Source organism: Micromys minutus (assembly GCF_963924665.1).
Source record: "Micromys minutus genome assembly, chromosome: 28".
In the NCBI taxonomy this organism is placed as follows: Eukaryota; Metazoa; Chordata; class Mammalia; order Rodentia; family Muridae; genus Micromys; species Micromys minutus.
This window is the reverse complement of record NC_137963.1, coordinates 36323027-36350486: the sequence shown is the minus strand read 5'-3', so window position 1 is coordinate 36350486 and position 27460 is coordinate 36323027. Positions and strand designations below refer to the sequence as shown.

At 49.1% G+C, this 27460-nt stretch overlaps 1 protein-coding gene across 1 annotated transcript in view; it reads right to left on the bottom strand.

Annotated features, from left to right (window-relative positions):
* The window catches only part of GABBR2 (gamma-aminobutyric acid type B receptor subunit 2), a gene marked incomplete at its 5' end in the record, with an annotated part of 325701 nt that overhangs the window by 89343 nt on the left and 208898 nt on the right, over positions 1–27460 (bottom strand). The gene's annotated exons all lie outside the window — the stretch shown is intronic.

Below are 27460 nucleotides of genomic sequence, written 5' to 3'. Positions count from 1 at the left end.
AAGTCAAACTCATTACTTACACATTAGTTGTGACTTTATCTGCTCAATATGCGAGAGGCGCAAATCAATAATAAAGCCATCACATGTGGATTAAAGCTGAGATAGCATTGTCATTAGCACAGTGATTATGAAATGCCCATGTGACTTATGTTATCACGGGATGAGGTCTTCTGTTGGGATGGAGGCTGAGGCGAGGGTTTTGATTGTTGGTCCTCTGACCACTATAGGGCTTCCCCGAGGCTATCTGGCTGGAGGAACATTAGGGTGCCGGAGACTGGGGCTTTCTTCCTTCCTTCCTTCCTTCCTTCCTTCCTTCCTTCCTTCCTTTCTCTCTCTCTCTCTCTTTCTTTCTTCCTTCCTTCCTTCCTTTTGTTCCTTCCTTTTCTCCCCCCTTCCCTTCATTCCTTTCTTTTTATTACATCTATCTACCTACCTATCTATCTATCTATCTATCTATCTATCTATCTATCTATCGTCTGTCAGTCTGTCTGTCAATCTGTCTGTCTGTCTTCGTGTGGTTTATTATTAAGGATGGATAGGGCTGAGCGTGGTGGTGCACATGTTTAATCCCAGAAGTCAGAAGGTAGAGGAGGCAGAGGCAGAGGCAGAGGCAGAGGCAGGCAGAATCTGTGAATTTGAGGGCAGCCTGGTCTATAAAGCCAGTTCCAGGACATCCAGGGCTACACAGATAAACCCTGTCTCAGGGGAAAAAAAGATGGAGAATGTTTTGGGACAATTATCCTGAGGTGACGTCAGCCCCAATTATAACTGCACTATGATGCAGCTCAAAACTAAGCATCTCCAGCCAGCAAGACCCGACTACTGTCACAGGCAGCTGAGCACCTCTCATTAGGGACTTTGGGGGCTAGAGATTGCTGTCATTTCTAGCATCTGCCTTGATGGTTCCCATACGGTTGGTTGAGTACACTAGGGATTTAAAGAAGGCATCCCAGTTCCTTTCCCCACCATGGTCCCTGCTAAAATTCTGCAGCTACTCAAGGAAACTGAGGAGAGGAAATTGACCTGAGGTTTGCCATCGCATCTTAATAACTTGCTTAGGTGGCATGGGGGTGATGCCCACTTTACAGATCAAGAAACCGAGGCTGGGCTGGGGAGAAGGCCCATCAAGTAAGGTGCTTGTCCTGTGAGGACCTGAGTGTGGTTCCTCAGAATCTGTGTAGAAGGTTGGGGGTTGCAGGCACAGAGGCAGCCCCAGTGCTGTTGATGTTGAAACAAGAGGTGGAATTGTAGAATTCCTGGATGAAACCCTGGGCATCTGGCCTGGTTTAGAAAGCCTTGAATAAAAAGAGATCCTGTCTCAAACACGGTGAAAGGTGAGGACCAATACCAGAGACTGTCCTCAGCTTCCATGTGTACTCGATCACTCACACACGCCCTCATATACACACTCACGAAGAAGTGCCAGGGATCAAACACAAGCACTTTACCATGAGCCACACCCCTAATTGTTTTACTGCAGACCCAGGCTTTCTCATCAGAGCAGGTGAAATTCGGGAAGGATTTCCATTGAATCGAGCTTCCCTCTCACCCTGAGCATTAGCAGCCAGGGCGACGGTGCTCTGTATGCACTGAATTGTCTGGAGAATGCCTTGGAGCATCTTCCCTGGGGGTGGGGGGGCAGTCATAGGGTGAGGCAGGCCCCAGGTCTTTAAGAGCTAAGAGGATCCCGCACCCCATCTTTAGAAACACCTTCCAAAGCCACTTTGACACCTTTGTGAAGCCCTGAAGACAGCTGTGAGTAATATCAGTTTGAAACTGAACACCCACCCAATTCTACATTCAGGTGGCAGTAAGCAATTCCCTAAAGTGTGAAAACACTTCAAGGGAAGGTGAGACAGGAGCTGTGATTTTTATTTCTAGGGATGATTGGAAATCACAGAACACCTTCCAAAAGGATCGCGTTTATGCAAATGGACCACTTTACCTGGGTGGGAAAGTTGCAAACCACTCTCCACAAGGAGAAAATGGGAAAAATTCCCCCAAGGGCAGAGCCCTAAATTCTTTACTGATTTCTTGTCAGGATCTGAAGAACTCCCAAGGCAACGGGTCTAGAATGTTGTCTGTCCCTGGGATTCTCTGCTGGTTACATTACAAAGCATGTGGTAGGGTGTCCTTGGCCAGATGGAATAGGTGGGAGAGAAAATACTCTTCTGCATTTAAAAAAATGTATTGTTACTTTAAAAGTGTGTGTGTGTGTGTGTGTGTGTGTGTTTTCATGTGTGCATATACAGCACATTAGTAGCAGGTGCTCACAGTGGTCAGAAGAGGGCATCTGATCCTTTGGTACTAGAGTTAGAAGCCATTGTGAGCCTTTGCACAGAGCTCAGCTCCTCTGCAAGGGCTCTTGGCTCTAACCCCATCTTTCTGATCTCCTGTTCACTCCCCCAACAAAACTAATTAGTCCATCTTGAAGGAAGACTTGCTATGTTTTGTATTCCCTGCAATAGCTAATCTTACTAGCAGGAACGCACCCCTTACCGTCCCAGGATCCAGAGCAGGGAAAGCAATGCAGGAATCTCAAGCTGCACTCCCTTTCCTCCCAGACCACACTCTAAACATTATCTCTAAAATACAGCCCACCCCATAGCTCCTGTGGCGACACAAGCCCTCAGTGAGAGGAAGCGGTCATGTTTATTTAAATATCCCTGACAGCAAAGAGCTGAAGTGGAAAGATCTGAGGCACCAGGAAGTTGCCAACCCTTGGGAAGAAATTTTCAACCCCCAAGGGACATCAGTTGGCAAAGGGGTAAAACCAGGTAGGCTCATCTCCCAGAAGGGTCATTTCCAAATGCCCGATCCATCAACCTCTGGAAGCACTATGTGCTGTGCTTCCCAACAAGAGGGCACCTTGTTCCCCAATAGGAATTTTTTTTTAGTATTACTTTGATAGCCAGTGTTGACGACACACAAATTAACAGTTGGCTTATTGATGATATATCTATGCCAGAGAGGAAGCCAGAGCTTAGTGAAGTCTCTCCGAGGAAACTGTGATGTGACACAGTTCTCTTATTACTCGCTGTTCCCTTCATCATTGCTACTCGGGAGGGCCATCGGCCTAGATGAGGAAGGCCTCTTGCTCATGAGTAAGCAACAGAGTCTCTTTAGAAGCTACCCTCCACGTTACAAGATGGCCAGCTCACAACACAATATTCGACCCATTCTTTGCAAGGTATTCTTTGCTTTATATTGGGTCCCATGCCCAGGTACCCTTCAAATTTGGGACCTCAAGGGATCCTCTTCCTCAGTCTCCTGATGGCCAGCTAGGTCTCACCATGCTAGCACCGAGTCTCACTGTAGGGGAGAGTTGTATCAACAAATGAATAAGAAATACCAGTCAGCAATGGGGCTGTGATGGGGAGAGGAAGAAAGGCTGATCTAACTGTGGAGTTGGTCTTGCTTCTCTGAGTCCTTTCTGGAGTCCTTGCTCCTGGGACTCATTCCCAAGTCATTTCAAGTAGGCCTCTTGGTCTGCTTCCCGTAACCTAACCCAAGACTTCCTGTTGGGGGGCGGATCTTGGAAAGGAAGAGGAGGAGGCAAGGGCTTCTGAGAGAAGCCCCGGGGTTCACCAGCCTTCTCTGGCTTCTTGTGGTGGGTCATTGCAGTGAAACACTGTGAGAGGCAGGGAGGAAGACGGAAAACTGGAGGTGAGAGAAGAGAGGAGGCCTTTGTCCTGGAGCGCAGCTGACTTTTCTCTCCAGTGGGGATAGAAGAGTTCCGGTGCAGTTAGCCCCTGCTTACGGTCCTTCCTCTGTCTCAGGTGCAAACGTGTGCTTTCTTTCCTCAGACTCTCACCAGGGGCCCGGTTTACGAGGACAGGCAAGTACTAACCTTCTCGCTCAGCTTTGTCAGGTTATATTTCCATCTCGGCTGGCTCCAGACCCACCTCACATATCCAACAATAGAGAAAAGGAATTATATGTTTCTTAGCAACCCCTTTGAGGTATAGCTCAAGAGTCTCCAAAATGGCATATAGAATTATTAATAAGACAAGGACTTCTGTCCTTTGAGGAGACTGTTGCCCACGCGTGGGTGTGTGCAGTCCTGTCTGCAATTCTCGCTTGAGGAGCCCATGTCCCTGCCCTCGGGCAGGCCTCGTTTCCTTCTGTATTCTCTTTCTTCTGCCTCTCATGTGTAAACCTATGTTTAAAGAGCCTCGACCTAAATTTCTTTTCTGCTTCGAAGCCAACAATCTCAGTTTGACCCACACCAAGGTTTCCAAAAGATGAGGGAACTCCTCCCTCCGGCTGCTGAGGGTGGCGATGAGGGGGCTCCTCCGACTGTCAAGGATGGCAGTGTGGAACTATGGCTCCATCTCCTTCGTACTTTATAGAACCCCAGAACTGCAATCCCCTTTCAGAAAGCCTTTACACACATGAATGTCACAGCTCTCCTTGAGCAGCGCCAGTCTGGGGCTGTTGGATCACTGGGGACCAATCCATGTGAGAAATTAGATTCCAAGGCAGTGGGGTTTGGTAGCTGCGACCCGGGCAGTGCTCATAGTTCATTCTTCCATCCATGTAGTCTCTGTGTTGTAGAGGCCTTCGGGCCTCCAAGTCACATTTCCCAGAATCCCCTGCTAACCAGTCCCATCATTTGCATTCACGGGGAGAAGTTCATATCAGGGATTCCCCCCCAACCCCCACCCTGGTTTTCGGCACAGTAGTAAAAGCTACAAGTGATCAAAAAGATGGAGTGGCGCCAAGTGGTACCCAGCTACCTGCTGAGTGCTCAGAGAGCCACAGCCTCCAGTGTGGTGGACCTGGCAGGGCTAGGGGCAGCATTCATAGGGTCCAGCATGCTTGAACGCCACCTCTTCCTTTGACTTATATTCCAGATCTACTTCTTGATCATACCGTTGGTAGTTAGACACCGTTGCGATCAGCACCCTATGAAGAAGTTAGGATTCTCTGGCCTTGTGGGGGCAGTGGCAGCCCCACCTTCCTCCCTGTCCTTCCACCTCCAGGGACCTGGGAACGCTCACAATGTGCTACTTCAGGGACAACCTTTCTTGTTCCAGCCCTCCCAAGGACGTCCTGGGCTGACATGGGGCCTAGCTTGTTTTGATAAGCACCTCTGTGGAGCAGATGCGGAAATCAAATCATGGAGAAAAGTTCCCAGGTGGGCAACAGTGAAGGGTTTGCTTTCCCTTGAAAGAGATGCTGCGCAAGAAAGAGTGGAAGGCCGTGAGCCCCAGGGAGGAGGACAGCCAGTGAGGACACAGTGTAATGACACCTATACATGAAGATGTCGTGGTGAAACCCATTACTTTTTATGCTAACCTCAAAAATGAACTTTGAAATGCTATGGCTAGAGGAGAATTTTAAAAGGCAGCCTGCTTCCTGACCATCGATCTCAGCCAACAGGGCAGCATGTGAGCTAAACATGGGAAGGTGGGGATGCAGGAGGGGGAGGTGTGGGGAACTCAAGTTTCAGGATTGGCCAGGCAATAGCAGCTAGTGCCAGCTGCTTTGAGTGAGTGGGACTGTCAGGCTGTCCCTGGGCCTCAGGCCTTCTATCTGAAAGAACAGTTCCTTCCTCTCAGCACAGTGTGGGGGGATTAAAGAGGAGACTTAGAAAAGGAGATTGGCCCTGCACTGGGCCCAGAAGGACATTTAATAAATAATCTATGTTATCTACGTCACTTTAGTGGCAAGTCTAATTCTTAGGGTTAGACTCTCTTAGGAAAGTCTCTGCTTTCAGACTTTATCTTTAACAGTTCACTACTGGATGTAGAACATAGACAAAAGTGACTTACAAGTCATATGGGCCAAGCCCTAGGCTGGGGCCTCTTCTCTCCTTCCTTTTGTGGTCTCAGCTTCACAGCAGAGGATGGGCTGGCCTGCCCAGGACTGGCATCAGGTCTGAGAGGCCAGAAGTGATGGCTTCTGTGAGGTTGACAGGCAGCACTTGGCTGAAGCTGGTAGCTAGTCAGGAGGAGATCCCTGAGCACAGCCTGAAGGCCTAGCCCCCTGGGTACTGTACAGTGCCATGTTCTGTGCTTCCCAGAGCATGCTGGGAAATGTTTCTTCCTGAGTGTGGATTTGGAATACATATTTGCCTCTGGGGAGTCATGCTTGCTATGGGAGAGAGACCATGTACGAGCACCTGAGCGTGTATGTGTGTGTGTGTATGCATGCACATGAACACACGCATGAGTATATATATGTAAGAGCATGAAAGCCCCTGTATAAATGCTGCTTTGGTACATGTGTTTGTACATGCATGTGTATCTGTATAGACATATTCATATTCACGTATGTATATGTGTGCATGTGTTTTTATGTCTATGTGCATATCTGTGTGCATAAGCATGTATGTGTGAAGTCTGCACAGAGATGGAGAATTCCTTTTTTTTTAAAATCTAGTTTTCTAAAACATTTAAGTGTATGTGCATGTGCCTGCTTGTCTATATGAGCACCACATGTATGCAGGTGTCAGTGGAGGCTGGAACTGAAGTTACAGGTGGCTTCGAGCTACCTAATGTCAGTGCTGTGTTGGTAATCGAGTCCAGGTCCTCTGAAAGAGCAGCAATTGCCCTTAACTGCTCAGCCATGTTTCCAGCCTCCCTAGTGAGTGGAGGTCTAAAAGGCTGAAAGCTGGGGCCAGGAGCCCTGTCTAGTTTGCTGGAGGAGTAGGTAGCCATTGCAGGCGGAGTGGACAGTACCAGTCTCCAAGGAACAGCATGACATTGCTATGGTGCTGTGATTCTGCAGGGCACGTTCTCATCCGTGGAGGATGGAGTGTGACACCACGCAGGCTTGAAGGAGAAGGTACCCTCTGTCCCCACGGGGACAGTGGGACTTAAAAGGGAGGGAAAGATAAAATAATTAGGTTTGTCTATCCTGTGTTCTGTGAAGGTGAAAAAAAAGATCTTTTTTCCCCTCTGCATGTCTCTTTGGACTATAGGAGGGGCCATATTTTGCTCTCTATTTAAAACATTTTTCTTACTCTTTTGATAGGTCTAAGCCTTCAGATGCGTAGTGTGAGAGGCAGGTAGGGTGAAGGTCAGAGGAAGGCTGGGTGGAAGGCGTGGCCTGCCTGCCGCCACTCTCTGAGGTTGGTAAGATGGTGTAGAAGCCCACAAAGCACTTGGTAGTCTAAGGCAGGGCTGGGCTTGGCAGAGGGAAGTGGAGGCCCAGAGAAGGCTGGTGGATGGTCCAGAAGAGGAGATCTACTCTCACCCTCTCCATCCGTTAGTATGAAAGCAGACGCAGGTTTTTGGGAACAGCAAATATCAGACGTTCGTGAATGAGGAACAGAGGAATAGTGTGAAGTGAGCTCTGATGTAGGAGCATGAAATACCTCGAAGCATGTCAACCAACAAGCTGTGCTGGGTGTCAGTGATGAGTCTGGCACATGCTAGGCAAGTGCCAACATAAAGAGTGGGCAACATCCAGTCCTGTACCTACTGGAGCTTGCGGTCTGCTGGGAGAGGTAAATGTTATAAGAGGCACATGGGATGTGTAGGACTGCTAATAAGCAGCGTAAAGAGAAAGAACAGATTGTTGTGAAAGAAAACAAGACCCCAATCTAGACTGGGGGGGGATCCTGGAAGGTCTTTTAGGGGGAGGTAGTTTGTGTGCTGAGAAATAAAGAAATTTTGTGCTTAGAAAGAAAGAAATTGTAGGTGAGCTGAAAGCAACAGGGGCAGTATCTTGGGAAGAGGGAATCACAGAGTGTTCAAAGGCCCTGGGGCAGTCAAAGTATGAGACTTCAACAGGAAAGCTGAAGAGGGTGACTGAGGAGAAGATGGACAAAGAACATGACAGGTGACACAGGTAAAGTGAGCTGGATACGTGAGGTGAGTGTGGACAGGTGAATGGGGACAGGTGTGTGGGGACAGATGTGTGGGGACAGGTGAGGTGAGTGGTGACAGGTGAGGTGAGTGGGGACAGGTGTGTGGGGACAGGTGAGGTATGTGGGGACAGGTGTGTGGGGACAGGTGTGTGGGGACAGATGTGTGGGGACAGATGTGTGGGGACAGGTGAGGTGAGTGGTGACAGGTGAGGTGAGTGGGGACAGGTGTGTGGAGACAGGTGAGGTGTGTGGGGACAGGTGAGGTGAGTGGGGACAGGTGTGTGGGGACAGGTGTGGGGGGACAGGTGAGGTATGTGGGGACAGGTGTGTGGGGACAGGTGTGTGGAGACAGGTGAGGTGTGTGGGGACAGGTGTGTGGGGACAGATGACTCAAGAATTACGCCACCCCCTTCACAGGACCCTTCTCCAGGGCTTAGGAGGTAGAAGATCAAGATCTTCCCGAGTCTGACATCCATTCACCTACCTACCTACCCACCCACCCATCCATCCATCCATCCATCCAACCGTCCATTCATCCATCTGTAATCTCTCTTCTATATTTGGTGACACTGTATTGAATGTAGGCTCATGTACACCAGGCAAGGACTCTATTATGGAGACACATCCCCGGGACTGCTTTGGCTCATGGTTGAGGTTCTAATCCATCACAGATGATGTGATGGCTGGCATGTGAGTCTGCTTGCTTACCTTGGCAGACCAGGAAACAGAGATTGGGCAGAGAACATGGTCTAATTATACACCTCAAAGCCCACACCCTAGCGATTGATCTATTTTCTCTAGCTAGACCTCACCTCCAAAGCCTTCCAAGACAGTCCCACCAGGACTGGAGACCAAGCATTCAAACACACAAGTCTGTGGGGACATTTTACGTTCAAACTATCCATGGAGGTTCTGAGGAAACGTTTGTTATAGCATCTGCTGTTATATATCCTAATAAAGAATGATAAAAGCAAAAGGGTAACAATTCTTTTTTAAAAATTTATTTTATATATGTGAGTGAGTACACTCTAGCTGTCTTTAGACACACCAGAAGAGGGCATGAGATCTCATTACAGATGGTTGTGAGCCACCATGTGGTTGCTGAGATTTGAACTCAGGACCTCTGGAAGAGCAGCCAGTGCTCTTAACCGCTGAGCCATCTCTCCAGGCCAGGATAACAATTCTTTTGCAGGATGTTCAGTTCATATGAAACTTATCCCTCCCTCCAAGGAGCAATGCTAAACACTGGTTAATCTTGTGCTAGGTAATTATGTTTACTTTTTTCTTTTTCTTTTTAACTCTTCAATACTTTCTGATAGTCTCTAATGAGCAAGTATTATTTTACTAACAAGAAAAGTTTTATTTAAAAGTTTTCTTTCACTAAAATGCTATTATAGGGAGATATATTTTTCCCCAGGCAAAGAATGTGCAACATCATCACCAAGTAGAAAGTTAATTCTCCCTCTTGAAATAAATTAATTTTCACCAACGACTTAGGGTTTTCCTGTACAAGAGCTGGGGGGGTTATGTGAACATAAACACAGCTTCTTTCATTGTCCAGTGACAAAAAGAGGCAGGAGCCAGGGGTCAGACCGCATACACTCAGCATACACTCAGGCTTGACATGGCCGCGTCTTGACTGTGTCCCGAAGGGCTCCAGTCTCTGCTCATCTTCCTCAGCTTTCCTTCTATGAGCATGCACAGCAAAACCACTGCCTGCACCCCCACCTTGCAGAGAATGTCTTCATGCTGTTTTCAACTCTGCTGAGGCAGCAGCTACGTAAGCCACCCGAGCTCTCTTGGACTCCTCAGCAGCCTCAGTGGGATGGAGTACGTACCATCTTTCCATTTATCCAGATGAGGAGACAGAGGGACTGAGAGGGCAAGGGTCACCTGACTTTTGGGGGGAAAAGAGCCTTTGCCTAGACTGCCACTTCAATTCACGCTCCCGATATTCATGCTGCCCGCCCCCCCCTGCTCTCACCCCCTTTGCTTTTCAGACCATAGCATGATTGCTTTCTAGCTTGGGGGTGGAGAGATGGTGCCACCACTCCTTATAGCATAGTTGGTATTGAGGACCTGGTAGCCTCACTCACCGCCTGTTCGGCTTCAAGCAGGCAGGATGCAAAACCCTGCGGCTGGAGGCCTCCTCCCAGGTGCTCAGTCTGCCCTCCTGGTTATCTGCAGCTGTAAGCACCTCCGTCCGAAATGAGCAGCTTTTAATTTTTGCATCACTGTAGGTTCTATTTTTGTTAAATAGATCAGTCTCTCCACCAGGAAAACTGAATTGCTGACCAGCCGACCCCAAAGTCCAAGACATGCAACCTGCAATCTGTTTGCACGGTTGTCCACCAGGGTGGGCTGCAGACTGGCCTGGGCTGGGGGCAGGCAGCCCTCCAGGTAGGCATCTGGTACATACAGCAGCCACAGGGAGGTTAAGGAGGGGATTGGCTGCAGAAAGGTTCTGGCAAGGGTTGGGGTGCACAGACTGAAGTAGGAAGGGGAGGGTGTGCAGCAGGTAAACACCCAGAGAGGGGTCGACTCAGCCCTTAGTGACTTTAGGTGCTGTCTCCCCAGAGTATAAGGAAGTGGTTTACATGTTTTGAAAGCCAAGTCTAGGGTTCCTCATAATAATTCAAAAAGCGTAGTGTGGGAAGACTTGTTTGGTCTCCCGGGGATGTGTAGCCCCTCAGTGGGTGCCTGGGAGGCAGAAGGAAGCCAAGGCAGGGGTAGGAGGTGGTCACTGTGGGCAACAACAGGTGAGACAGAGGACCAAGGACATGGAAGGGTGGAGCGAGACGGAGCTTTGAGGTGGCTGAGGAACTCAGCTGAGTCACCCAGGTTCATTTTCAGTTTACAGAGACCCCTGTAAGTCACCTAGAGTCCTTGTAAGAGAAGGCCATCGCGTTGCTGCTAGGTTTCTCATGGTGGTGAAGGGGCAGCTTGGATCCTCATAGCACAGAGCTGAGGGGAGCAGGAGGGACCGTGCCACCTTCTAGATCTGAACACACTTAGCGCGTGCGAGGCCGTGTGGGTTTGAGTCCGACCTCCAGTTTGTTAGCTGTGGGAACCTCCAAAGTGAGGGATGGAATTTCCCAACAGACATTCTGTGGTCCTAACGGTGACTTCACATTGTACAAATGATGTGGAGGGGACAGTGGCTTGGGGGGGGGGGTAAGGTAAAGGAAAAGAGAAGTCGACAAGGTTCTCAAGCTTTTGACCCCAGAGGAAGGGCCAGGCAGGCCCACAGCAGAGTCTAAACTCAACACACCAGTTTCCTTCCCTTGGATATGAGATGCCTTGGGGTGCCGTTCCGAGGCATGGCAGACCCTTGATTCTCTCAGCCTTGTGATTCCCTCCAGCCTGATGGAGCCTGGTTTCGTGAGAATGCAGCCCCGTGGTCCAGCCTGATGCAGTTGTGCTGGGGTGACTCTGCTGACCTTCTCTACAGGTGATTGCAAGAGGCAAGGCCTACGCAGGCTTCAGAGGAGGGCTGACAGGACTCCAAAGTGAGTCTGCATCACTCTGCAGTTAGTGCAGACCTATTGATTTAGACCCAGCCCAGGCTGAGAAATTCTCTCAGGTAAGCTCTTCCGTCAAGGACACTCACAGCTGGGGTGTGGAGGGAGGCTCACAGTCCGATAACCACAGCATGGGCAGTGCTCTGGCTGGCCATCAACATCTATCTAAGACTAAGTCAGAGAAAGGGGAGGGGGGAGAGGAGAGAGAGACAGAGAGAGAGGGTGGGAGGGAGGGAGGGAGAGAGAGAGAGGGAGGGAGGGAGGGAGGGAGGGAGAGGGAGAGAGAGAGAGAGAGAGAGAGAGGGAGGGAGGGAGGGAGGGAGAGGGAGGGAGGGAGAGAGAGACAGACAGAGAGAGAGAAACAGACAGAGAGAGAGAAAGGGAGGGAGGGAGGGAGGGAGGGAGGGAGGGGGAGGGAGGGAGAGAGGGAGAGGGAGGGAGGGAGAGAGAGACAGAGAGAGAGAGAGAGAGAGAGAGAGAGAGAGAGAGAGAGAGAGAGAGAGAGAATGAGATTCCAAGGCGAGCCCGGAAGAGGGGGTGGTGAGCCAAAACCAGGAAGTGGAACAGCATATGTGAAGGCCCTGGGGTGAGAAAGCAGAGCATTCTCTAAGCAGTAGAAACAGTTCTTAGGTAGGGAAATCACAGGAGAAAGAAGTGAGATTTTTTTTTTTCCAAAGCACAGACCACGAGACAAAGGATGAATCAATATTGAACATCCATCCAGGACAGGCAGCAGCATGGAATTTGATTCTGTGGTGGTCCGAAATCCCCATGGCGTTAATATTCACATTATCCATGGGATTCCTGAAACAGCCATCCAAAGGCTGTTCCCTCCCCCCAGCAGAGAGGCTGAGAAGGCTGAGAACAGGTAGAGACAACGGAGCAAGTCAGGAAGGACTGAGAGGAGGCCATGGCGTTAGAAATGAGAGCTGTGTGGGAGTAAGTGCAGCTACTAAGAACAGTCAAGTCCAGGTGCTGGCGGGGACATAAGGGCCTGGGGACCTCTGGGGACCTTGTCATTTCTGGTACGATATCCTAGGAGCAGTCATCCTGGACAGTGTTCCACTCACCCAGAATGCACTTCTGTATCCATTCCTAAGAGATTCTCACAAGAGGACATTTGAAAAACTGCCACTGTGGTGTGGTGTGCATGCTCTCTCTGTCTCTCTGTCTCTGCTTGTCCTTCTTCCTCTCTAACTTCCTCTCTCCCTCCCTCTCTCCTTCAGTCCCTCTCTCCTTCAGTCCCTCTCTCTTTCCCTCCGAGATCTGATCTCACAAACATACTACTTCATTGCTAGAAATAGCATCTGATGATTCATATTTTCAGACATGCCTGGATCCAGCTTAGGTCCAGCTACAAGCAAACAGAAAATATTATGCCCCTGCTAATGCCGGAGAGTCTGGCTGTGTTCCCACCATGTTCTGCTAAGCTCCCAGATGCCCAAACCGGAAGTTTAAAGTAGAAAACTACTAGCAGGCGAGCTTGCCTATAAACTTATTCATGCATGATAAGCTTTAAAATAAACGGGATGTAAAATGTCAAGGTGTCGCTACATAGCTATTGTTAACAAAGGAAAAAAAAGACAAACTTTGGCAACAGAGGGAAAGGAAAGATCTATACAATGAATAAGAGTGTAGTCTTCTGGGGCTGAGAGATGGCTCAATGGCTAAGATCACTTGTTGCTCTTGCGTTGGACCTGGGTTCAATTCCCAGCACCACATGGCGGCTCACAGCCATTGCTAACTCTAGTCCTGAGGTCTCTGACACTCTCTGATGACCTCAGTGGACATCTGACCCACACATGCTATACAAATCTACATGCAGGAGAAACATTCTCACACACAAATAATACAATAAATAAATCTTAAAAAAAAAAAAGACTGCAGCATCCTGGTTATTAAAGTGGGGGAAGGGTGGAACACTTGGTTCAGAAACTGTTTTACGCATTCAATGTGCTTGCAATTCTAGGCTGACACCCAACTTTGCAAAATTATAAAATGAACTGCTTCCCTTTTACTACTCTGGGTATGTGGTACTCTTATTATGAAGTGAAGACCATTGCTGCTTTCATTTATGAGAGAGAGAGAGAGAGAGAGAGAGAGAGAGAGAGAGAGATTTTATGTCTTTAAACTACTAACACATTTGCATGAAGTAAAAACACAAGTGAAAGATTAGGCATCTTCGTGCCGGTTGGCCACAGGACTTACAGGGCAGGAAGGCACAGGTGAATGATGCCTAAGATAGTGGCATTCATTGCCATGAATGGGTGGCGAAGACCAGATTGCTCCGTGCTCTACACCTAGACGAGGGACAGTAGAAATAGAACCTACGTGCTGTTGGGACAAAGTGCTGGTAAGAGGCACGGGGTCTGAGCTCTGTTTCCCTGTTAGTGTGCCCCGGTGACCGTCATTTGCACACACACTAATGCTTCGTGCCCGACCATCTGGGCCAGCCTCTGAGGCAGGCACTGTGTGGGCTCTAGGGTTTCTGGTCCTCTAGAGTGACGGGCCTCTCTTGCTCTGGTCCCATCGCAAGGCCAAGAATCTGACGGACCTGCTTTTGCTCAGTGGCTCTGAGTAGAGGAAAACCAGATGATCCCCAGGTCCCAAAGGTGTCACCACCTTCCTGTATCTGAGCTAGGGGGAATGAGACATTCACAGTCCTGTGCCTCGGCTCCTCTGTCAAGAAAATGAGTTCGTAGCAGGCAGTGTTCGTTTTACCACTGGGTGGAGGAAAACAGGCAGGGAGCGTCTCGAGAGACAGTGTTCCAGGCCCCTCCCAGATCTAATGGCCTGTGCCATCTGGTGAGTCTCTACTCACATCTCTGGCCACCAGGCCAGGCTAGTAGACAGGCGTCACCTAACTGAGAACTCATTATCTCCCCGCCTGACTGTCCCCCGTAGAGCAGATGTTAATCTTAAAACCTTGTATTAAGTGTCAGATGCAAGCAGAAGAAAGGGAGGCAAGGGTGCTGGGCTGTGGCCAGACACAAGGGCTTGTCCCTGAGGATGGTTAGAAACCAGGATGTAGCACACGGGAGGCAGGGTTGGACCACACTGCATGCACAGCCAGATGTCTTGGGTGTGGCTTGCAGGGTTGGAATAGGGCTGGAGCTGGAAGGAAGATGGATGGGACTTCTCTTTTTTATTCTTGTCTCAGAGTCCCTGGTACCACCTCCCATGGCTATTCTAACATCCCTGCCCAACTAAAGGGACTTTAGCCAGCCCTAGCATGGCCAACATGGCTCTGGCAGGCCTTGCCTTCCCCCACTCTCTTTTCTTTGCTAAAAAGCCATTGAATCACGTTCCTAAAGCTAGCCACCGAGGTCTAGTTCCTTATTTGCCCACTTCCTCTCCTTGAAGCTGACTACCAGGTCCAGCCATCAAAGTATTAAGTCCAACAATCAACACCCCTCTTTGGCTCACTTAAATAGCATGCCCAATTGAATTCAACACCTCATCCTAACAACAGGGGTTCTCCTTTTACCTTTATAAACTGCTATTTGCCTATGGGACACACACACACACACACACACACACACACACACACACACACACACGTCTCCACCATCCAGAGGCAGTCTTTGTCACTCTAGGGTAAATATCCACCCCCATTTTCTTTTCTCATTTCCCTCATTGGCAGTCTCCGGTCTTTGTCTCGTATGGCCTGCTTTTTGTCCCTCTTAGGCAAATACATCTCCTTTGGTCTTAGAGTGTCTGGTGCCAATGCAGACCCTTTTGCAAGACTTGCTGGTCATTTCAGAGTCTTGGTCCTCACACGGATAGAATCTGTACCTATTGTAACAGACATTAATTTTTGTTGCTTGGCAACCTTTTGGGTGCTGAGAGTTTCTGGTGTTCAGCTAGGATATATGATGGCCTTTCTAATGCATGGTGACCCTCGAGGTGTGCCTGAGGATACACCCTGGTACAGTCCCCTCCCAAGGGAATGGAGTCAGCCTATGAGAACAGTAGGGCACCACAAACATGGGTAAATACCCAGACACAGAGAGTAAAGAGACCCTGCAGTCTGGGTCACTCATAGACACAGAAGCAACCATAAGGACACCCAAATAGCCTATGGCAAGGAGCTGAGTCCTGCAAATAACCAGAACCAGCTTGCAAGACATGAGAGAAGCCATTTTAGAAGTCTATCTGAAGCCTTTCCAGGTCTTAGGAGGATCACTGTCCCAGATGATGTGTCATCTGCCTTGTAGAAGAGGCATCATTCTAGGACTTTCTAGCTGAATCACTCCCAAATCCCAGACCCACAGATGCTGTGAGTACAGAAAAAGTATTGTAGCTTTAAGCTAGAGCAGGAAATGGGATTCATCCTGGATGGCTCAAAGAAAGAGATTAATAAGGCTCTTAAGGGGCGGGGAGCTGAATCACAGGGCACAGGGGAAGGTGAGGTGCCAGCCACAGACTGGCGTTAGCTGAAAATGTTTCTGTACTTTAGAGTCCAAGGGGAAAATAGTGTCACCAGGGCCTTCTAATATATGTGGGGGATACAGAGAATCCACAGCCACTGTGACAAGACACAACCACAGGGACAGAGCTATTACAGAAGACTCAGAACAGGGAGAAACACTGAGCTATATCCAACCTGTCTCCCTTTAGCTGCCTGTTTCCTACCTGTCTCTCCACTAGAAAACCCAACGTGAAGCTAGAGACCACCCATTGGGTCCACTCTATGGGGCACACGGCAGAGAATGGGTTAAGAGCAGAACCATGCAATGGGAGGTAAAATGTCAACAGAAATCTATGGAGCCAGTTCAATGCAGAGATGGGTCCAGTGACTTAGCAGATCCCAACAACTGCTCTTGGCTAGTTAAGGAACAAGCACAAGACCCAAGGCAGCCAATTAAAGGTAAGGAGGCCTGCAAGTCGACATGCTGCGAGTATTTTTGGCTTTAGCTAGATGTGATGTCGAGCAACAGTTTGGAGACTGAGAAGGGGGCTGTCCTAGGAGAACACAGACATAAAGATGGCGGGATGGACAGGCCCCATCTTGGACCATGATCTTTGGTTAAGCGTGGGTCCTGCTACTTGCACCAGAGGAGCTGAGTGGCAGCTTCCTGAACTACACTGGTAGTGAACACTAATCCCATGCCACTGAGGAAGAAGAGGGGCTCCAGTTCTTGGTCACCTGGCGACCTACCTAGGTTTCCTGTCATCTTTACTGTCCACATTATATGATGTTAGAGTTTCCTCACAGGGGCTATGCACACATACTTTTCCTTGCGAGCCTCCTTGAGCTCTCTTTAGAAGGCATGACACCCAGTTATCTGGGTTGGATGAACAAGCAAGACCTGGTGCTGAGAGAGAGAGAGTTTCCAGGTCACATCTCTTACAGATGGTGGTCCTGGGCCCGTTCTGACTCCAGACAGCCTAGATCACCTTTTTGCTAGTTAGCTCTGCCTCCTGTTTGATCTCTTCATGGTGAATCAGGTGAAAGTTTTGTGCGGGCAGGGATATCCAAAGAGCTGACCTGCCAAGGGCTGGCCACTGCCTTGGTGACTTCCCAAGGACTTGAGAACAGAACAGGGAACTTTTCAGTGTGGGAGGAAAGACGCCCTCTCCTGGGGTGGTGGAGTCCTTGTATGTGGTTCACCAGGTTGGATGCTGTCTAGACTCCTGTGATGTCATCCCTCATTTCTCTCCCATTGGCTAACGTGTTTCAGTCATGCTGACCTCCTCAGGGTTCTCAGACACCGGGGAGACTTTATCTACCTGCTTGTTCTTTCTTGATTGGATGTCAGATATCAAAGAATGATAAATAAAATAAAATAAAACAAAATTCCAGGTCGGGAAATAGCTCAGCAGATATGAATACTTGCTAAGCTTGCCAGTGTGAACTGAGATTCCAACACCACTTAAAAGCTGGGCATGGTCACTCAGGCTTGTAACCCCAGTGCAGGGGGGGGTGTGGAGACAGGAGGGTTTCTGGGGTGTGCAGCCAACAGCCCAGATCCTGGTACAGTGAGAGATTCTGTCTCAAGGGAGTAAAGTGGGGAGTGACAAAGTAGGACACCTGACTTCTTCTTTCAATCTCAGTATTTATTACACACACACACACACACACACACACACACACACACACACACACACACAGAGAGAGAGAGAGAGAGAGAGAGAGAGAGAATTAAATTAAACTAAAATATTTCTTGTATACATACACATTGAAAAAACACAACACAACAGTAGATCCCTTTACACATTCTTAAGCTTTTGGACAGTAATTTGAAAGTCCGACCCTTTGAGTCCTGCCCTTAAGTTCATTAGGTAAGGCCTGGGCCATCCTCAGTCTGGAGTTAATTACTCCACTGTGGGGACCAAGCCCTCTGGTCATTTTACTCCTGGCTTGTGATGCGTTTCTCATGGAGTCTGGTCCCACCTGAGCCCTAGGACGATCCTTCCCATTTCTCTGCTTGTGTTCAGACAGAACCTTAGGACACTGTGTGTTGACAAAGACTGAGCTGTAGACTAAGGTGATGCTGGGAATGCACGTGACCTGCTGGGGAATCTCCGAGCCATTCTCTCTTCTCCCATACTTAGCCTACAGACTTCTGCCTACAAACTCTGGGATTCTCACCAGTTCCGCAGCACAGTCAGCTGGTGCCCCATTCCAGAGCCTTAAAAGCCTCTGTGCTATCATCTGGGCAGACCCGAGTCACCTAGTGCCCCCAGTCAGGGCCTAGAGTGCAGAGCGTGGCGACCCTCTCCTCTGTGCTTTGTCAGCTCTAACAGCCAGAGCTTTCCCGGTCCCATTGCTCCCTTGACTCTTCCCACACTCAGAACATGCCGTAGAAAGGTGGTGGGTGCGAAGCAGTGAAAATAGGCTCCACCAGATTCCACAGAGGCCAGCGAGAGACTCAAGGGTGGAAACTGGATAGGCGTTAGAAGCAGAGGATCCAGAAGAGAAACAAAACCCTGCCATTTCCTACCTGTGTGGATTGGGCCTCCCGGGGCTCCCATTCCTGCCTCTACAAGATGGTGCCCATTGCATTTCCCCTGCTGGAGACTCAGACCCTTAGGGGTTTAGTGCTGCTTCCGGCCTAGAGTCCAGGCTAATTTTCATCCCTCCAGAATTACATAGGGTTGAGAGATCTGAAAGCCCCCTCTAACCACATGCAGGCACACGCCTTTCTCTTTCCCGTGACGAATTCACCGAAGTTCACTGAGTGTCCAACAGAGGTGATCGTCAACACCTGGAGCAAACACCGCCTCCGTCACAGTTGCCACTGTGTGGCCGGAAGCCCTGAGAGAGAACTTCAGCCAGATGGCTGCCCCAAATCGCATCGCTGGGGCCGGGGAAGGGCTCAGGCTGTGCAGTGCCAGAGACTTAATTCTCCGGACATCTGCCCAGCAGTTAAGGTCGTTAACCACGGGTTACTGAAGCATCCCTTCCTAATCTAGTTGATGAAATTACTAGATTTGAGGTCAAACAGGAATTTTTTTTTTTTTTTTTGTACACTGTGGAAAACATTGCAGAGTCTCTGCAGAGGCTCTGCCAGATTACTGAAGACAGTGGATTAACCTGTCACTACATACGGCTGACGAAAACCCTTGGGGAGGCGGGGTACCGTGAAATCCGAGTGGGTATCAGTGTGCCACTCATGTAAGTGAATGTGTGCACACATTCTTGCCTCTGTAAGCACACACGGGATCCCTACATGTGCTGTATACTCAGACTCAGTGTGGGGATATCACAATCTACACTTTACATACTTGACCTTGACTACGAAAGGCTTTTCATGTTGGCCTCTACCCTGTGTAAGGCAGCCGCCCACACATCCAGGACAAAGTTATGTAATATCTTCAACTGGACTGCGACCAGCAGGGGTCCAACTTAGATCTGAGGCCTCCAGGAGAGAACTGGAACAGCAGGTCCTTCTGGCTCAGGAACTAAGGCTCCTCTGAAGCCAGGCCATACCGGCCTCTCTGACTCTGCTTCAGACTTTGTCCTCTTTCCTATGGAGCCATTTGTAAATGAGAATTAGATCTCTCCAAAACAGACTGAGGATCAAGAACAGGTTGCCAAGGCCAATAATGCCAGCTATTTGGGAAGATGATCCAAGAAGACCTAAGTTCAAGGCTGGCATGGTTTCTATACTGAGTTCAAGGCCAGCCCAGGCTTGTAAGACCTGTTCTTGAAATGAAAACCAAGAAAAGGTCGGAGATGCAGCTCACTGGGACACATAGTGCCCAGCATGTTTGGCGCTCTAAGTAGAATCCTCAGGACCACAAAGAAGGTAAACAAGAGAGCCTGCTCCAGCCGGGGCATCCCGGTTAGTTTTCTGTCTACGTGACATAAGGTAGAGTAGTCCATGAAGAGGAACCTCAGCTGAGAAGATGCTTCTATCAGTTTGGCCTGTAGGCCATTTTCTTAATTAATGACTGATGTGGGTGCACCCTACCTGGGATGGTGGTCATGTATTTTATAAGAAGGCAGACTGGCAAGCTATGAGGAGCAAGCTAGTATGCAGCATCCCTCCACAGCCTCTGCATCAGCTCCATCTCCAGGTTCTGCCCTGCCTGAGTTCCGACCCTGACTTCCCTTCACATCTGTAAGCTACAAACTGAAGCAAACCCTCCCCTCCACAAGTTGCTTTTGGTCATGGTGTTTTATCATAGCAACACCAAGGCAAGCTACGACAGGGGAAGATCGTTCATGTTGGCTGAGGGTCTGGTGGTGCCAGGAACTATCAGACAGGGAGGGTCACTACTGGTGCTCATGGTCCCAAAGGAAGCAAACAATGTTATACCCATTGTACAGGTGAGAAAAGGAAGCCGAAGGCTGACTAAAAGTCCCCGACTAGAAACAGCCTAGTTGGGACACATCCATGTCTTTGGCAATTAGTGTTTAACTCTTGGTCCTCTGCGTTTCACCTCTGCCTATTTTCTGGAACTGAGACCTAAGTTTGTTCACTACAGAATATATGGAAATAGATAAACAAAAAATGTATCCAGAGGAAACACGGTTAATGTGTCTTTACGTATTTAAATTCTCTCATCAGGGCTGGCGGTGAGTCAGCGGAGTGGTTGAGGACATTTGCTGCCGGTCCTGCGGGTCTGAGTCCAGTGTCTGGAGCTCACAGTACACAGGGGAGGGCTGACTGAGTCCTCACATATGTGTAACATGGTGTGTATACCTCCCTCCTCCACAACACAAAATAAAAGTAGCTTTTAAAACTCAAACATGAGGGCTTGCCATGCAACCCTTTGTGATGTGACTACACTGATTTTTCTTTGCAAACCTATGCATTATTAATCTTTTTATGCTGTCGAATATCTTTCCAGAACAATTGTTTTTAGTGGCTGCCAAGAATTCCACTGTCTGGGCATATCAAGATCTACCTAAGCTAATGCTTCCACTGAGCATTCGGGCTGTGCCCAGTTTTTCCTCTCCCCATTCTGAGAAGCCAGGTTGTCATAAATGCTTTCTGCCTGTCCTGTCTCACAACTGCCCAGCTACTACTGGGTCTCAGGTCACAGAAGATGTAAGACACCCAGAGAGTCCTGGTCTTCATTTGGGAGAAATGCCCTGCCCACCCCCTCCAGCATTTCTGCCTTTGCAAACGCTGCCTGGCCCCGAGGTCTAGCCCACTGCCTGACTATGAGGTCGGTGGGAGCACCTTTAGAGTTTAAACACTGTGGCAGAGGGAAAATGAAGTCAGCCATAAGGGCACACACTCATAACTCCAGTACTAGGGTGGCCAAAGCAGAATTGCTGTGAGTTCGAGGCCACCCTAGGTTATATAGCCAAAGTCTTGTTGCCAGAGGACCGAAAGGAGGGGGCGGTGGCAGGGAGGGAGAGGGAGAGAGATTGCAAATGTGCTACCTGATCAATAGCCACTTTTGAAAGGTGATCAAAGGGGAAGATGTGGCCCCGAGACAATGCTTGCCTGACACGCACCAGGAAGACGGAAAGAGCAAGTAAAATTAATGTTGATAGGCAATCCGAAGATTCTGTTTATGTCTGTGTATGTGAACCGCATGCATGAAGGTGCCCGTGGAGGCCAGAAGAGGGCATCAGACCCCTTGCAATAGGAGTCATAAGCACTTGTGGATCAGCTGGTGCGTGTGTGTGTGTGTGTGTGTGTGTGTGTGTGTGTGTGTGTGTGTGAGTGTGAATTGAACCTGGGTCTTCTGAAAAAGCAACAAGTGCTCTTAAATGTTGACCCAGCCTATGTTGTTAGCACATTTTCTCAAACTCAGTACATCCCAAAATAATAGCATTTCAATTGTCAGCCATTTAAGAATTGACGTTGTACACTTTTATTTAATATTTTTACAGTTACTTATTTTGTTTCAGGGTGTGGCATACATGTGCCACAGTACGAGTGTGTGGGTCAGTGGACAACCCATGGGAATTGGTTTTCTCCCTCCACCCTGTGGATCCCCGAGAGTAAACTCAGGGTATCAGACTTGGCAGCAAATCTCTCTACCTGATGGGTGCAGTGCTGGTTGGGCTCAAATTCATGATTTTTTTTTTTTTGCCTTGGCTTTCTGAGTAGTGAAGATTACAGGTTCGCACACTGGTTTAGACATTTTCACATGTGTGTACTGAGTCTGATCCAGCCCACAGTTTACACTTGGGGCCCTGCCATATTTCAGGTGCTTCTGAACAGAGCCTGGGGTTGACCAAACATCGTCATCAGTGTGAGTGTCTGCTCCCTTCTGAACCCTTGGTGAATGCAGGCCTGGCATGGGGGAGGCCCTCACTGTGAATCTTCACTGTTGGGTAAACCTAAATCAATCAATCAATCAATCAATCAATCAATCAATCAATCAATCAATCTCTCAATCACCACCACCACTATCATCATCAAAAATCAGTCAGTAATAGGAGGTGTGAGTGAAGTCCGGCTTGCTTTTTCCCACAGGATTCCTACAGTTTGCTACGTGCCTTTCTCAGCTCCTCTTCTGAACACCCCGCACAAGGGCCCCTGGTCGCTGCTCTCGCTTTGCAGAAGAGAATGCAGATACTGACTTCAGCCACCCAAGGGTAGCCATATTTTCACCCTAGCAAGCTGCCTCTCCCGGTAAGCTAATGGAGCCACCCAAACGAAATAATGTCACTTCAGTTTTGCCCAGTACTTTTCTGAGACGCTTTCAGGATCATTTCTGCAACTAGAACATCTCTCAGAGGAAGGAAACTAGTTCATCACCGTAATCAAGTCTGTCACAGGATGCGTGATGATGTTTGAAAATATAATCCTGCAAGCATCAGAACTGACAAATCTGAAACATCTCGAGGCTCCATCTGCTAATAACGGTCTTTAGCATTCAGGCCGGGCACCCACGTGGGCTGGTGTGATCCATTTCACAGCAGAAATGCCTTAACAAGGCGCTTCCTCAAAGAGGAACTGGGCAGAGGAGGGATTTTAATGAGGCCCGGTCCCCGCCAGGGTGAAGTGCCGGTGAGGAAGAAAGGCCTGAGATGAAACGTTTCCTTTGGAGTCAGATGAGAAGACGGTCCGTACATCGGGAGACACGGTGCAAACTGTCAAGGGGTCAGGACTTGTACAGAAAAGGAGCCACGGCACTGGGGCCAATCGCTTCTGAGATTCAAATGAAGCAGACGCCCGAGGTGACCTCTGTGGCCGCTGTTCACGACCTCACATTTCCAGCTATCAACTTACCCACCCACCAAATCACCCACCCACCCATTCATCATTTCTCCACTCTCTCAGCTGCGTATTGATCTCCACCCACCCACTCATGTGCCTATGCATCCACACACTCACCTAGCTGTCCGTCCAACCACCATCTACCCACCGATCCATATACCCTTCCATCTGTCCATCCATTCGTCCCTCTTTGTTTCCATCTGGCCACAGACTCACCCCCCCACCCACCCACTGTTCACTTTCCCCATATGTCTCCACCATGGGAGGAGACACCCAGAGATGGGCGGGGGGGGGTGATTGATCAGAGACAGGCTGTCTTTGATGCTCTGTTCCTTTGTGATCAGCAGAGATGGAAGCCAGACCATAAAGCAACTGACCACAGAGAAGCAAACCGCAGAAATGTCCTCCCTGGAGGATTCCGTAGCAGAAGTTTCTGCTGCAAAACTCCAATGCACAGTGTTAACACGACCGCAGAAGAGAGAGAAATCCAAGGACCTCTGCCTTCTGACCCCAGCGCTGGGTTTTAGTACTCAAAATACAGGGACGAGGAGAAAGGGCATTAAACAGAAAGACCATGAACAGTCCCAGGAAAATGGTGCAGGCAAAAGCTGGGCCAGGCGATCGGGGCTTTGCTGCTGACAGATCTCCCTCACCCTCTTTCTCCCTCATCTCTGAGTCATGTCTTAACCTTTTATGGGATGACCATGGTGGCTCTCAAGATAAAGTGAAGAGAAAACTCAAAAGAGGTCACCGTTTCCCACTCCCCCACTCCACACACAAGCTCCTTCGTGATTTCACACATCCACGTACCATCTGTGCTTGGCTTTCCTGAGAACCCCTAAGAACGTGGAGAAAGAGACCTTGTCTCGATGCCTCACAGGCAAGCTATGATTTTATATCCCACAGGAAAATAACCACATGATCATTACAACACGGAATGTGCTCTGGGTCCCAGTTAATGGTCCCATCTTCTACATCTAGGACACAGGCAGGGAATGTGGCACCGCTAATGGCCTCGGGGTCTGAGCTGCTAAGCTGACCGAGGGCTTTGATCCTGGCCCTTCATTAAGGCGTGGCTTCTCCTATGTGTTGCACACATGTGCGTGCTAATTTTTAAATTTAAAGGAATGATTAAAAGAGTTTTCCGAAGAGCAGATTTGAGGGGAGGCGGGAAGGGGTGTTAATTTAAATGTTAAATGGACCAGTGACTTTAGGTTTCTGTGGACATCCCCTTTGAGAGATATTTTGAAGCTACTGGAATACAGTGATAAGACCTTCCCTTTATGATGACTACAGATCTCTATAGTCACAGGCACGTGAGTGTTCATGTGCAACCGAATGCGAGGATGTGAATTATTACGGATGGCGAGGTCCGGAGACTACAACTGAACATGAGTGCATCCCCGCCCTGATGTGGAGGCAGCGTGGTGATGATCCAGAGGTCAGAGGTCAGCCTGGGCCGTATAGCCGACCGTGTTAACCAGCCTTTAAGCTAAGACATGTCCTTGTCTATAGGAGTTCTGGGATATGTCCAGCTTCACTATTTAGGGGCCAAATTGCCATCCCTGGCTCTTGACAATAGTGCTGGGACTGACCCTCCACTCTGAGGAAAGGCCTTGCCCAAAGACACACCCATTCCCATTGCCGACAGACTGAGAGAAAGCTCGAAGGCTTTTCCCAGTCCAGCCCCAGGGCTCCCATCAGACACTGAGTAGCCGTGGCTCTGTGGCCCCCACGCTCACATCCTTCCAGGCATATGTCCTGAGTTCAGTCTTACGGACCTGTACACAATGGGTACTCTCTCCCCGCACCTCCATACCAGGGGGCGTGACCTCAAGTGTGAACCCACTAGATTAGGAAACTGAGTTCTTATCAGGTGACATAGCAGGTGACAGCTTGTCTTTGGAGTGCATGCTTTAACAACTCCACTTCTCATAGGGAGTCACGGGCAAGCAGCACCCGCCCCTCCTGTGGACACTTTTGCCCTTCCACAGTGTTTTATGCCCCGGCCAGGTCCTAGGGCTGGACAGGCTTGAGCAGGGAGCTGTGGGAGGCTTGGCTTCTGTTGAGACAGAAGATGGAGGTGGGTGTTGGAAGATAATGGGATTCACACTCTTAGGAGTAAATGGGTCTACTGAGCCTACTCCCACAGGGGCTGGCAAGAGCCAGGCCTGGAGTGTCACCTGACGAGTGTGCAAGTCACCTCTGCATAAGCACGTACAGGCCAGCGACATGCATCAAGCCTCGGAACCTTTCATTGTGTCCTCTGCAATTTATGTCAGCTGCCCTCCTGAGGTCCTAGGCTGATATACCTTGACGTTAACCAAGGGGCTGTCCTAGCCTCCATTAAAGAAACGGGGCGAGTGAGTGTGGAGTTCCTCTGAGAGATTTTCACCCGGGCATTTTCCTGACAGTTTTCCCCAGCAGTGGGATATCGACGACGCTTCATTATTTGCTTAAAAATTTGGCCAAGGTTGATATTTTTGCTTGTGGCACACACAAGCACACACACACACACACACACACACACACACACACACACACACACCACACACACACAGACAGACAGAGACACAGAGAGAGACATAGACAGAGAGAGAAGGGAGAGCAAGGGAGGTCTTATCATATAGGCATGGCTGTCCAGAGGACCATGCTGCAAAGACCAGGCTGCCTCAATCTCACACAGACCCTCCTGTCTCTACCTCCTCAGTGCTGGGATTAGAAGCATGCGCCACCACATCAGACTTCACTCCTCAAAACAGAACAAAACAAACCCCTCATTTTTATTTATGTGTATGTGTCTGAGTATGTGCTGCACGCGTGTAGAGTCTCATGGTGGCCAGCAGGGGGCGCCAGATCCTTAGGAGTGGGAGTTACAGGCAGCTGTGGACGCCCCAACATGGTTGCTAGGATCCAAACTCAAGTTCTCTGTGAAAGCGTCAGATGCTCTTAGAGGCTGAGCCATTGCCCCAGCCTCGTGTTTACACTCTTTTAAAACATACGTCCTACAGGCTGGGGATATAGTCAAGTGCTTCATTAGTCTTCACAGGTATGAAACCCTGGATTTGCTTCCTAGCACCCCATAAATTGGGCAGTGGTGGTGTACAGCATCATCCTTGGGTTCCATAGCAGGTTTAAAGACAGCCTAAGATACGTGAAACCCTGCCTCAGAAACTCAACCAAGCAACAAGTCTGTATAAAGTTCTCTCTAAAGTTAGTTAGCAAAGCACTTATGATGGGACTTTAAACATACCGTTGAAATAAACACGCAGTATAACCAGCTCGCCTATAGAACCAAACGAACTTTCCCAGACATGTAAAATGGCCTCCAGTAAGGGCTGGGGCATAGCTCAGTGGCTGGACTCATGGCTAGCACATGAGGCTTGGTCCCCAGTCTCACAAATCAAAACGCATGAAACAACCCTTCCTAAAAGGGGGTTTGTGTGTGTCTGCTTCCAGTCGTGATGCTGGAGAGTTCTGGAGCTCCGCAGTGGTGACAGCCAGCAGTGTGAGCGCATTACATGGCTCCCAACCTTCCCTGTGCTGCGACCCTTTAATACGGTTCCCCATGCAGTGGTGACCCCCAAACCATAAGATTATTTCTATTGCTACCTCATAACTGTACTTCTGCTACTGTTATGAATTGTAGTACAGAGAGCCGTGTTTTCTGATGGTCTTAGGGGAGCCCCGTGAAAGGATCATTTGACCCCCAAAGGGGGTCTCGAGCCACAAGGTGAGAAGCACTGGGCTGAACTGAGTTTAAATGTGCCTTATCTGTCACACTGAAATAAGAATTAAAAAGATTGAGAAACTCCTGACCTGATAGGTGGGAATAGTGACAAAAGGAGAGAAGGGACCTGTGTCTTAGTACAGAGCATCCAGGGGGGAGTCAGTGTCAGCTGGCTTTGAGGCCATTTTGATACTGGACTGAACTTTCTCCATTTTCCACCATGGACGTACTAAGATAATAATACTAAGATAACTAAACAGGATGACATTGTTAGAACAAAAGGCAGAGCCTTGTCCCTAGGGGCAGCGTCAGGGGCAGCGTCAGGCTGACACAGCATCATGTGCGCCTGTGATCACAGCACGTGGGAAGGTGGAGGGAGGAGGATCAGAAGCTCAAAGTCATCTTTGGCTACACAGTAAGTAGATCAGCCTGGGACTTATGACCCTTTATTTATTTTAAAAATAGGGGGGATTAAGGGTCTTCATAGAGGTAGCTGCCTAAAAACAGTCGAGGGCAGGATTCTAGCTGCAGCCCTGTGTCTTCCTTGCTGTTACCCAAGGGCCACAGTGTCCCCACCTGGGAAGATGCTGATGGGAGGATCCACTGGTTAGTTTCAGCTCCATCCATTGGATGGGAATTATTTTCTTCCCTAAAGGAAGAGCGTTTATAGAGGTATAGGCAACAGATGGCGAAGGTTGAAAGGCAGACGGCATGGGTTCAAATCCCAGCTTCTTCATTCACCTGAGCCCTGTGG